This window comes from Hemiscyllium ocellatum, unplaced genomic scaffold (genome assembly GCF_020745735.1).
Source record: "Hemiscyllium ocellatum isolate sHemOce1 unplaced genomic scaffold, sHemOce1.pat.X.cur. scaffold_2381_pat_ctg1, whole genome shotgun sequence".
Taxonomy (NCBI): domain Eukaryota; kingdom Metazoa; phylum Chordata; class Chondrichthyes; order Orectolobiformes; family Hemiscylliidae; genus Hemiscyllium; species Hemiscyllium ocellatum.
This window is the reverse complement of record NW_026868071.1, coordinates 48,117-59,677: the sequence shown is the minus strand read 5'-3', so window position 1 is coordinate 59,677 and position 11,561 is coordinate 48,117. Positions and strand designations below refer to the sequence as shown.

The window sequence follows — 11,561 nt, the reverse complement described above, 5'->3', positions numbered from 1 at the left end:
ATTTCAAAGGATTTCACTTCATGTAGGAAGATTAACTCAAAGGAAGTAAATGGAGTAGATTTATTTGGGGCATCTTCGATGATAAGCAATTTACTGGGACACGTTTATCCCAATCATTTGGCCAATCCTGACAGGACGCTGTTAACATGGTCTTCGGTGTCTGATGCTAACGTTTCAATGCTCCCTGGGATTCAGGATGGGACGTCCTTTATTTGAAGTGCTGTATGCCTATGCTATCCATGACTTCCTTAAACAGCTGAGGGGTAAAAGGAGACCCTTGGTCTGATTGAATCTCTCTGCAGAGCCCACAGCGAGTAAAAAAAGCTACCAACTCCTCTACCTCCTTTTTTGCCTTAACACTCCACAATGGAATTGCCTCTGGAAATCTGGTAGACACATCCATTATGGTCAGCAAATGTTGGTTTCCACTTTTACTTTAGAAAGGGGAGCTCCACAATTAATCAGAACCCACGTGAAAGGTTCTTCGAATGCAGGAATTGGCAACAAAGATGCTGGTTGTTTATTGCCTGTGACTTACCGACCATTTGGCATGTATGATATGTAAAACAAAAAATTAACAACATCCTTGAGCATTCCAGGCCACGAGAAATGCTTCTGCACCTAAGCTTGAGTCTTCCTTACACCTAGGTGACCACCTGCAGTTAGTTTGTGTGCTACCCATAACACTGTATGCTACCAGTCAAACGATCGAGTGCACTTGGCCCATTTCCCTTCTGCACTAACCTACCGTTTTTCTCCACGTTCAGGTGTTTCCCTGCACCGTGACATCTCACAGGGTGTCAGTTACCTGAACATCAACTCCTTTGTCTTTTTCTTCCGTTTTTCCTTCCTGCTGTAACTTATGACAGTGGGATGTTGTTACTACACAGTCTAGAAAATTCCTGGTTATATTTCTTTTAACTCCTCAGTTCCCTAGTTTTCATTTGACTTCTCCACCATAAGAGGTCTCTCCCACCTTGGATTCTATTAAATCATTCACAAGAACACACTGTATTCCTGGAACAGACACTCTGTCACTCACTCTCACTGTTACTTCCCCAATCCTGATTTGGCACTCCAATGTGATGTTTCTGTCCCCAACCTGAATTTCTGTCCCAATTCCTCAAATTATCACACTCTTGAGTAACACGTCAGAAAGAGTGAAAATCCTTCCATCTCTTGCTATTAGGGGCTGAGAGAAAGTGAGGACTGTAAACGGTGGAGATTAGAGTTGAATAGTGGGGGCTGCAAAAGCACAGCAAATCAGGCAGTATCTTAGGCAGGAGAGTTGACGTTTCAGGCACAAGTTCTTCATCAGATAAGTGGGGGGTAAGGGAGGGAAATGGGGGCTGAGAAATAAATAGGAGGGTGGGGGTGGAGCTGGGTGGAAGGTAGCTTGCAAGACGATAAGTAGATGCTGGTGGGGTGTGATGGTGATAGGTCGGAGAGGAGGGTGAAGTAGATAGGTGGTAGGACAGCTGGACACCTCAAACTTTACTGCATCAACATCGACTTCACCAATTTCCAAACCTCTCCTCCCACAACCTTATGCCAGATCCAACCATTCAAATTATTCCGCCCTCTTGAACTGTCTTAATTATCCATCGTGCTTCCCACCTATTCACTCCACCCTCTCCTCCGACATATCACTACCACTCCCACCTACATCTTCCTATCACCCTCCCAGTGACCCTCCCGCGAGTCCAGCTCCTACCCTCCTATTTATCTTTCAGCCCCCTTGTTCCCCCACCACATTCCTGACGATGGGTTTATACCTGATATGTCGATTGTCCTGCTCTTCAGATGCTGCCTGATCTATTGTGCTTTTTCTGGCACCTCACTTCTCAACTATTAGCAACTGCGCAGATTCCTTATCTCAGAAAATTAGAATTTATCGTCCTCCCCTGGAACCTCCCCCCCCCCCCGCCCCCCATCTTCTGAGTAAACTTTATCCATAGAGGCGAATTCTTTATAGAGACCAGGTACTGACTATGTATCTAGGCTGTGCACTCTCCTACAGCTCCTTGGAGACTTGGGGTCTTCTTTAACAGTTTCACTAATGCCACTGGCTTAGCGTCTTCTACCACACCTTTTCCCAAAGTATCTTCCTTCAACCCCCAGCACGGTGTGTCCCAGCTTACTGCAGTGAAAGCTCCTTTTCCCAGTGCCTTTCTTAAACCATGGGCACTGTAATGGTATGTGTTTCACTCCCTAATAGTGAGAACACAATAGGCCTTTCACCTCCTTTCAACTCCCTTGGGCTTCTTTTTTCACCTATAGTAAACTATTGTGCACTACTGTTCGCTTTGTAGTGTGTGATCTCCCATCCTCCCAGTTTCTATCCTTCACAGATGAAAATCCTCCCAGAAGCTAAATTTCATCTCATGCACCAATGCATGTTTGCCTGCCATTTCTGCCGCGCTTCTCACTTCTTGAAATTTCTATTCATTCACATGAATTTTTACCATCTCTGGAAGTGAGTCTTTAAACTCCTCCAGTAGAATAATCTCCCTTCGAGCCTCACAGGTCTTATCCATTTTTAACGCCAGCACCCATCTATCAAAATGACTGTGTTTAATTCTTTTAAACTCAACATAAGCCTGACCTAGTTCCGTCTCTATATTTCTCAATCTCTGCCTACATTCTTCTAGTACCAATTCATAACCAATCAAAATAGCCAGTTTGATAATCTGCATAATCTCTTGACCCCTCATCTGCCAGTGCTGCAAATACCTCACTCCTGTGCCCACCAGCGTAGTCTGAATGAGCATTGCCCACAAGTTCACTGGACACACCATCTGCTGAGCCATTTTGTTTTTCAAATACAATAAAAACATATATTGACATTTTTCTCACCGAAATATGACAATGTATTATAATAGCTGCATGCATCCCTTCATCTCTATCCTGTTAATTTAACTTTCTTGTCTAATTCCCAACTTCCGAATTTCAAATTCTCTCTCTCTTTTCCTCTCTTTCCCTTTCCCTTTGTTCTCTCTCTGTTTCAGTCCCTATTTTCACCTTCTAACTCCAGTTGCCAGATTTGCAATTTAAGTTTCTTTCTAACCCTACTGCAGTTGCCTGTTTCTCGGACACACCAAAGTGCTTGACCATCTCCGTTACAATGTCAGCTTCCCTTTTGTCCCTGGTTAGACCCAATTCCAACCTATTTGCTAATTATAAACATATTCCTTGCTCTGACTTTGTAAACTTCCTTGGCAAATTTGGGAACCTCTTTAGTAATGTTAAAAAAAACAATTCTTTCATTTTTACTTTAACCAACCACAAGTTAACAAAATTAAATGAATTTTCCTAACGGTTTTATGTGAAGATCCAGGTCACTAATTGCAATGTATTGGAATCTGCTGGGGCCTTTTGTACCACAAATCTGTTCAAGTCTGTCCAAGTCCCCAGCAAGGCCCCAAACTGTTACGACATCAATGTCGAACCCCTCTGTTAATTAAAACAACACACCCAGAAAAGCTCACCTCACATCATAATCTGTTAAAACGTGGGTGACAGAGAACTCCTAAATTCCACTAATTAACGAAAAATAACAACTTATATGTATGCAAGTTAGCTTGCTGAGCATGAATATTTGTTTTCAGACGTTTCGTCACCAGATGACATCATCAGTGAGAGTCTCCGCTGAAGCGCTGGTGGTATGTCCCGTCTCTCTATTTATAGGTTTTTCTTTTTTACGGTGGGTGATGTCATTCCCGTTTTTTTTATTACAAGAGGAGGTAGGTAGGATCCAAACTGATGTATTTATTGATGGACTTCTGGTTAGAATGCCATTCCTCTGAGAACGTCCTTGCGTGTCTTAGTATGTGCGTGTGTTGTTCCAGTCAAAGTGATGCCCTTCTCTGTTTGTATTATAGAATATAGTGACAGTGGAGAGCCGTTTACTGGGAACTGAATAGTTAGGCATGGTGCAGAAGTTTGTTGACTCTGAAATTGCATAAGGTTGGCATCACTGACACTACAGAATCATGGTCAGGGAGAAGAACAGAGGGAAACACGTTCACTTCGAACACAGAAGATGGCATTATGGAAAGGAGAAGATTCGGATTAGTACCTTAAATGGATTGAGTTTATGCAACAATTTGGAGGCGTGGCACCAAGGAAAGACTTCCAGCAGAATGAGAATATGAAAATGGAAGTCTTTCCGCATCATAAACCAGAGTAGGTCACTGAATGCAGGGCTGATGGGTGAGTGGGTCTCGGTGTGAAATGGGTAACAGTCAGTAGAATTGAATTGTAAATATTGAGGCTTAAACTGGGTTATCATCTGATGATGTAGATCACAGCAGCAGAAGAAGCAGAATTATTTTCAATGACAATCTGTAACTTTTTCCTCATGATAATTCACCAGTCTACCATTGCCCTCAAGCCGATCCATGGGTCAGTGACGAGTGTGGGTAAACATGCCAGGGTCGGAATCACGTGCACCTAAACCTGATGACAACACATTAATGCGACCACACTTGACTGGTTACACTCCAAGCAGCAGGACTAACATCTGATGCAGAGGGAGAAATGATCCCAAGACTAACAAATCAGATCTAAGCTCTGTCGGCCTGTCAAATCCATGCATAAAAGCCGATGGATCATTAAACAACTGACTGGAAGAGAGGACTCCAAAAATATTCGCATCCAAAATAATGGAACAGCCCTGTACGTCAGTGTAAAAGATGCAGTACCTGCACCATCTTTAGCCAGAAGTGTTGAGTCGATTATCCACCTCACCCTCGCCATGATGCCCACAGAATCACAGATGGCAGTCACCAACCAATTCAATTCACTGCACGTTACATGAAAAAAATAGCTGGACACAGTAGATACGACAAAGGCAGTGGGTCCTGACACCATTCCTGCAATAGGACTGAAGACTTGTGCTGCTCAACAAGCCGTGTCCCTGGGGAATCTGTTTCCTTCCAGCTCCAACTCTGACATCACTCTGAGTAATGTGGAAAATTACTCAACTCTGTCCAATCCGCTAAGAGGAGGATTACTGCAATCTGACTATTTACTAGTCCTCCAGTCCCATCACGACAGTTAAATGGGTGGGAGTTCTATTTGACAGAGCTGTCAAGCAGCACAGAAATAATCTGCTCAGTGTGGTTTCCGATAGGTTTCCATGTGGAGATGGTGCTGTTGTGGAAAAGTCACTGGATTACTAATGCAGACCAGGCTAATGCGCTGTTAGCTAGTGCAAATTAAAAACAATAAAGAAAATATCAAGACCTAAACTCTGGTGTCAGTAATAGTGATTTTGTGTGCAATATCAATTGTAAATATCGATTTCCTTCCCCAACGTACTTTCAGGAAGTGAGTCTCCCGTGCTTTCCTGGTCTGGCCTAAAAGTGACTCCAGACACACAGACATGTGATAAACTCTTCAATGGTCTCTCAATCGGCCAAGCAAGACACTTAATTATATCAAACTGCACTAAGGTCTTAAAGGATGAACCTATAATGAACACCAGGCCCCAGCCTCGTTATTAGAAAAGGGAATGGGAAACACAATCCTGTCGATCCTGCAGAGACCTCCTTCCAAACAGCTGAGAACTTGTGACAATATTTGCAGACCTTTCCCACACACTGCACAGAAACATTGTGACAGGAGTAGGTCATACAACATATTCAGCTTTCCCTGTGCTAGTTAATGGCCGAACATCTCCTCAGTGCAGTTTTCCCCATACAATATTCATATCCCTTAATATGTTTAAACATTGTGAAATATAAAAAGAGAACTTCTGTAGTGCCTTCAGCCCATCAGTTTTGCTCCTCCAAAAAATATACAAGCAGTTCTCCGGTAACACGTGTTGATTAAATACAATTTGGCTGCAATATGATTCGTGTATCTTTTCTCTAAAGTGTATTCCCATTCACTGTGACGCGATTCCTTGCCGGGAAGCAGCTGAACAGCAAAACCCAGCCTTGGATCCTCTCTCTGCAAAATGTACAAACAATGTGTTCAGCTAAAACAGGAATGCAATGTGCTCACGAAGCCTTGAAACTGAGCCTGAAACTGGAAATTGTAGACTACATTTAGAAAGACCTTTATTCCAAACTGTGGAGAGAATCTTGAGGAGACCTGGAATTCCCCATCGGCATCACGTGGTCAGTCAGCCACCACGTGCTTTCTGGTGAAAGGTACAGTGCTCCAGTGAGTGACTGCAGTGTGAAAGTGTTACATTTACAGCACTGTTCCATTACAACATGTGATTCAAAGATCTATTTAGACTGTCCTAGTGTGTGTGTTCGACCAAATTTAATTTTTAGTTTTTACTGATATTTTTGGGTGTTCGCCCCTTACTCTCTTTTTTCCATAGACCCTATTATTAATATTGCACGATTTTCGACAACACAGTGTTGCACAGAAACAGAGCTACCGCGTTATTGGAGAACAACCTGGACTGATAGCTGATCTTCCATCTTCACACCGTACTCCTGCTCTCTCCCTATCCCTTTAGTTTCCAGAAGTCCTTATTTATATTCAGCGTCATGACTTCCACAGCCTGATCTGGGAGAGAGTACCCCTGGTTCGCCAGTCTCTGAGTGCAGGCATTTATTCTCACCTCAATGCAAAGCGGCCCGTCTGTACCTGATACTGTGGCCCCTTGCTTTAGACATCCGAGCCAGGGGAATTACCATCCCTGCTTCCAATCTGTCTCGCCAATCAGAGTGTGATATATTTCACAGAGATCTCCACTCATTTTCCTAAACCTAATGGAACACAAGTCCAGTCCCTCCCAAACTCAGATCCCATAACAAGTCTGTCATCCCAGAGATTAGTCTGCTCATTCTTTGCTGCTCTCTCTCAATGTCAGGTTTGTCCTCTATTCGGAACAGAGACCAAAACTGCACACCATGCTGCACAATGTTCGAGATGGGGTCTCACCAAGGCCCTGTACAGCTGCAGTAAGATACTCTTACTCCTGTACTCAAATCCCCCTGAAAAAAAGGTGAATATAGAATTTATCTTCCTTCCTACTTACTGCTCCTGAAATATTGCTTTCAGTGACTGGTGTACAGGGAGATCCAGAATCTTTAAAATGTTACAGCTCCCCATTTGCTGGGTCTATATACACTGGTCAGCGTGCCAATGCCATTCCCAGTATTGACTCCTGGATTCAGAACTCACTGCCCTACATGGACTCGGAGGGCTGCACAGAAATAAACAAAAATGCAGCTTAAGTTCCTTTATAGAGCGACATTGTTCAACCACTCCCTTTTCAAATGATAGGCTGTCATTCTATTGTTCCCATCAATGTACACAGCATCTCATCTCTCCCATGCTCTCCATCCGCCACATATTTGCCCAGTCATTTCACTTGTCTCAGTCACCTTGGAGCTTTTTTACATCCTCCTCACCACTCACAAGCTGACATTGTTTCGTGCTGTCAGCAAACTTGGGAATATTGCATTTGAGACACTCGACCAAATTTTTGATGTGTATTGGCAATAGCTGGCGCCCAAGCCACGATCCTTGCTGTATACTCCTAGCCTTGCATTAAAAAACGTTGTTTTATTCCTACTCACTGTTTCCTGCCAGCTCTGTCCTTCGAGAACCATGTCCATGTATGAGCCCCAGTCCCACAGGATTCAAATTTGCACAATAGGCTTGGGGCTTTATCAAAACTCTTTCTGAAATTCCACTCGTATTGCATTGATAGCTTCTACATAATTTTGCTAAAAGTCACTTTCTCAAGTATGATTCCTATTTCATGAATCTCTGTTGACTTTGTCAATGCCCATTAATTTCATTCCAATACTTTCTCTAAACTGTTTAGTTGATAATTTAATTCTATTCCCTTATTCTCACCAGACTAAAGTTCCCTCGTATTGCTAGGAAGTTTTCTTTTTTGTTTTGCTTTCTTCTGTGAAGGCATAACTGAAGTATTTGACCCATAGTTCTGCTATTACCGGGCCCTCAATTATCTGGGATCAAACTGTAGGAAAGCTGCACATTTTCCCCCCTAATTTTGCCATTGACATATTTTCAGAAAATATTACAAGTTCTGCGTAAACACTTTGTTAAGATATTCTTCAGAATCCTATCAATTCCTATTTTAAGGTACTCAGTGATTGGCCTTCCACAGCCATACAATCACAGAAGCAAAGACTCTGTGCTATCAGGAATACAACACGGTCTACATTAGACCCACTTCGCGACACAATATCCGTAGCCTTGAATCTTAAGGCATTTCAAGTGCACTACCATGTATTTTCTAATGGTTTTGAGATTACCATGACAACGCGCCTCTCAAGAAAAACATTTCAGACCCCAACACACTCTGGGTGAAAAGCAATCCTCACTAAACTCCAAACCCTTCACTTTAAAAGTGTGGCCCTTTGACTAAAAGGAACAATTGCTGTCCATCCACACTGCCCATTCTCCTCATAATCCTATCCTTCAGAATCACGTCCCCCTCAGCCTCCTCTTCTCCAAACTAAACAACCCAAACTTATCCAGCCTCCCTCCATAGCTGATGTGCTCAATCCCAGGGAACATCCTGGTCAATCTTCTTTGCACCACGCCCCCCCCCCCCACCCCACCCAGTGCAATCACATCCTTCCTGTACTGTGATTCCCAGAACTACACACAGTATTCCACCTTGGCATCACCAAAGTTGCCCATAGCTCTTATAATCTGTGCCTCAATGAATCAAGGTTATGTTTACAGTCCCCTATGGTTTTCCAAATTGTGTATTAGCTGCAAATGTGTTGCTGGTCAAAGCACAGCAGGTTAGGCAGCATCTCAGGAATAGAGAATTCGACGTTTCGAGCATAAGCCCTTCATCAGGAATTGTGTATTAACCTGTACATCACATTCAGGGATGTGTGGAGAAGCATCCTCTGACGTTCCTAGTGTGCTACCATTCATTGAGTCCTCCCCTGTCTGGTTCCTTCTTCCAAAGTGTATCACCTCATATTTATCAGGGTTATATTCCATCTGCCATTGACCTTCCCAGCTGACCATTCCATCTGTATCTTCCTGTAACTTAAGGCCTTCCTCCTCACTGCCAACTAACCAGCCAATCTGCGTATCAAACACAAACTTACTTATCACACTCGCCACCTCTCGTCCATATTCACAGCTACATCATTTACGAGTACCACAAATATTAAAGTGGAAAATCACACAACATCGGGTTAGAATCCAACAGGTTTGTTCAGAGGCACTAGTTTTCGAAACGCTATTTCTTCATCAGGTGATTGTGCGCTTTGATGAAGAAGCAGCACTTCGAAAGCTAGTGCCGCCGAATAAACCTGTTGGACTATAATCTGTTGTTATGCGATTTTTAGCATTGTCCACCCAGTCCAACACCAGCACATCAGAATCACAAATAATAAGGGACACAGCACTGATCCCTGTAGTGCACCATTGGACACTGGCCTCCAGTCACACAAGGAGTCAACCACCACCTTGTGTCTCCTACCACTAAACTTCATTTGGATGCAATTTGGCAAGTCACTAATGAGTCCGACCTGTTCCCTGGTTATTCTGATGCCGCTGTACACACTTGTAGAATATATGGAAATTCTCCCTAATCTTGCCCTGGCTGCAGGTTTCCATGCCCCTCTGTTAATTAGTCCCCTACGCCTGCAGTATTTCCTCCTTATTGCAGTCTTAAACGGTCTGTCCTTTATCCTGCCATTATTTCCCTTGATTGTGTATTAGGCAGCTGGAGAAACATCCTGTTAATTTCCAACTTGTCACATGTTTTGTTAATTTTGTACATTTCACAGTGACCTATCTCTCATTCTTTGAAACTGTAGAGAACACAGGCCGCGTTTCCTCATCACGCAATCTCGCCAACTGAGGGATTAATCCGGAGAATGTCCACTGAACTTCCTCTGTGGTCAGTATATTCTTTCGCAGATTTGGTGACTTTACATCTATATTCTGACTCCCTGAAAGGAAGGCAATCCAAACTTTAACTTACCACTTGCATATATTCCTCCAAACGCCCTTCACATTCATTGCATTTACAAACCCATTGAGTGCGTTCTTATAGAAAGCCTTCTGATAATCTAAAATATGCCAATGTACTGGTTACCCATTATCTATGCTGTAAGAATCAACTTCAAACAATTCCAAGGCTTGTCAAGCATGATTTCCCTTTCAGACATGCATATTGATTATCTCCAATGTTGCTGTTAATTTCTAAATAACGAATATCACATCCTATATAATAGACTCCAACAGTTTCCCCACAAATATCAAGTTAATTGGTCTGCAGTTCTCTACACTATCTCTTCTTCCCTTTGTAGATGCTTGGATCACTACCGTTCATCTATAGTGCTTGGATCCAGACTATGCAGAATGCACTTCGTAATAGAACACAGTCATTGACAGTGCAACTAATACTTCTATTAGTGGTTTATTTCTGAAGATTTTGGTATGAAGTACATCTGGTTTGTCAAGTTAGCAAAGCTCATTCCAGCTGTATGTTCAAGTAGAGCCTTGTTACTGATAGAAATTGACTTTATGTCTTTCGATCCACAAGTCCTATATGATGACGTCGGATTTCTGGGTGATTTTCTGGATCTTCCTCCATGAAGACAGATGCAAGTTAACTGGTTATTTCCTTGACCAGTTCCCTGTTATCCATAATAAGCTCGTCTCTCCTGATTGCAGATTTCCATATTTGACTATGCTTTTCTCTTTCCTTTGAAATATAGAACATAGATTTATGCAGTCTTTGTGTTCCTGTTTGTTTGCATGCATGTTCGCTTTTTGATTTCCTTACCCGTTTCATGGCCCTCCTTTACTGGATCGTAAATTTCTGAGAATTCTCAGGATTCCACAATGTGTGGAATTCTTCTGAAGTCACTTCCTGTGATTAATATATTCTTTAATTTATAATGCTAATCATTGTTAACTCACTTTCTCACTCGTGGGTGTTTTACCTGAAATAAATAGACGTGTTTTTCAGACTTTGTTGTATTTCTATAAATCTCCTGGCCCTGATCATATACATTCAGGAACACTGCAGGAGGACAGGGAAGAAATAGCGGGGGCGCTGGTTGGTACATTTGCATCATCGATAGCCAATGGATGAGGTCCTGGAGGACTGGAGGGTAGTAAATGCTGTGCCGTTATTCACGAAGGGCTAAACAAAAAACGGGGAACTATCGACCAATAAACCTAAAATCTGTGGCAGGTAAGTTATGTGACTAGATTCTGAGGGAGAAGATATGCATGCATTTGGAAAGACAGGGCCTTGTGAATGGGGGATTATGGCTCACAAATTTGTTAGACTGCTTTGATGAAGTGACCAGTAACTTTGTCAAGGGCATGGCTGTATATATAGATTTCAGTAAGGCCTTCAATAAGGTTCCACATGGTACGCTGCTCTGGAAGGTTAGATCACATGGAATTGAGGGAGAGTTGGCAAATTAGGTCCAAAATTAGCTTGATGATAGGAAGAAGAGGGTAATCGTGGAAGGATGCTTGTCGGACTGGAGGCCTGTGATGAGTGGAATGCCACAGGGGTCGGTGCTGAGACCATATATTCATATATTACACATATCTGTCATTTAGATGAG

At 42.7% G+C, this 11,561-nt stretch overlaps 1 long non-coding RNA gene across 1 annotated transcript; it reads left to right on the top strand.

The window, feature by feature from the left end:
• The first annotated feature begins 5,934 nt into the window (after nt 1-5,934).
• Nucleotides 5,935-10,468, top strand: LOC132811745 (uncharacterized). The gene is made up of 3 exons (XR_009643376.1): nt 5,935-6,158; nt 9,789-9,871; nt 10,284-10,468. It is a non-coding gene; the product is annotated as an uncharacterized LOC132811745 (long non-coding RNA).
• The last annotated feature ends 1,093 nt before the right edge of the window (nt 10,469-11,561 follow it).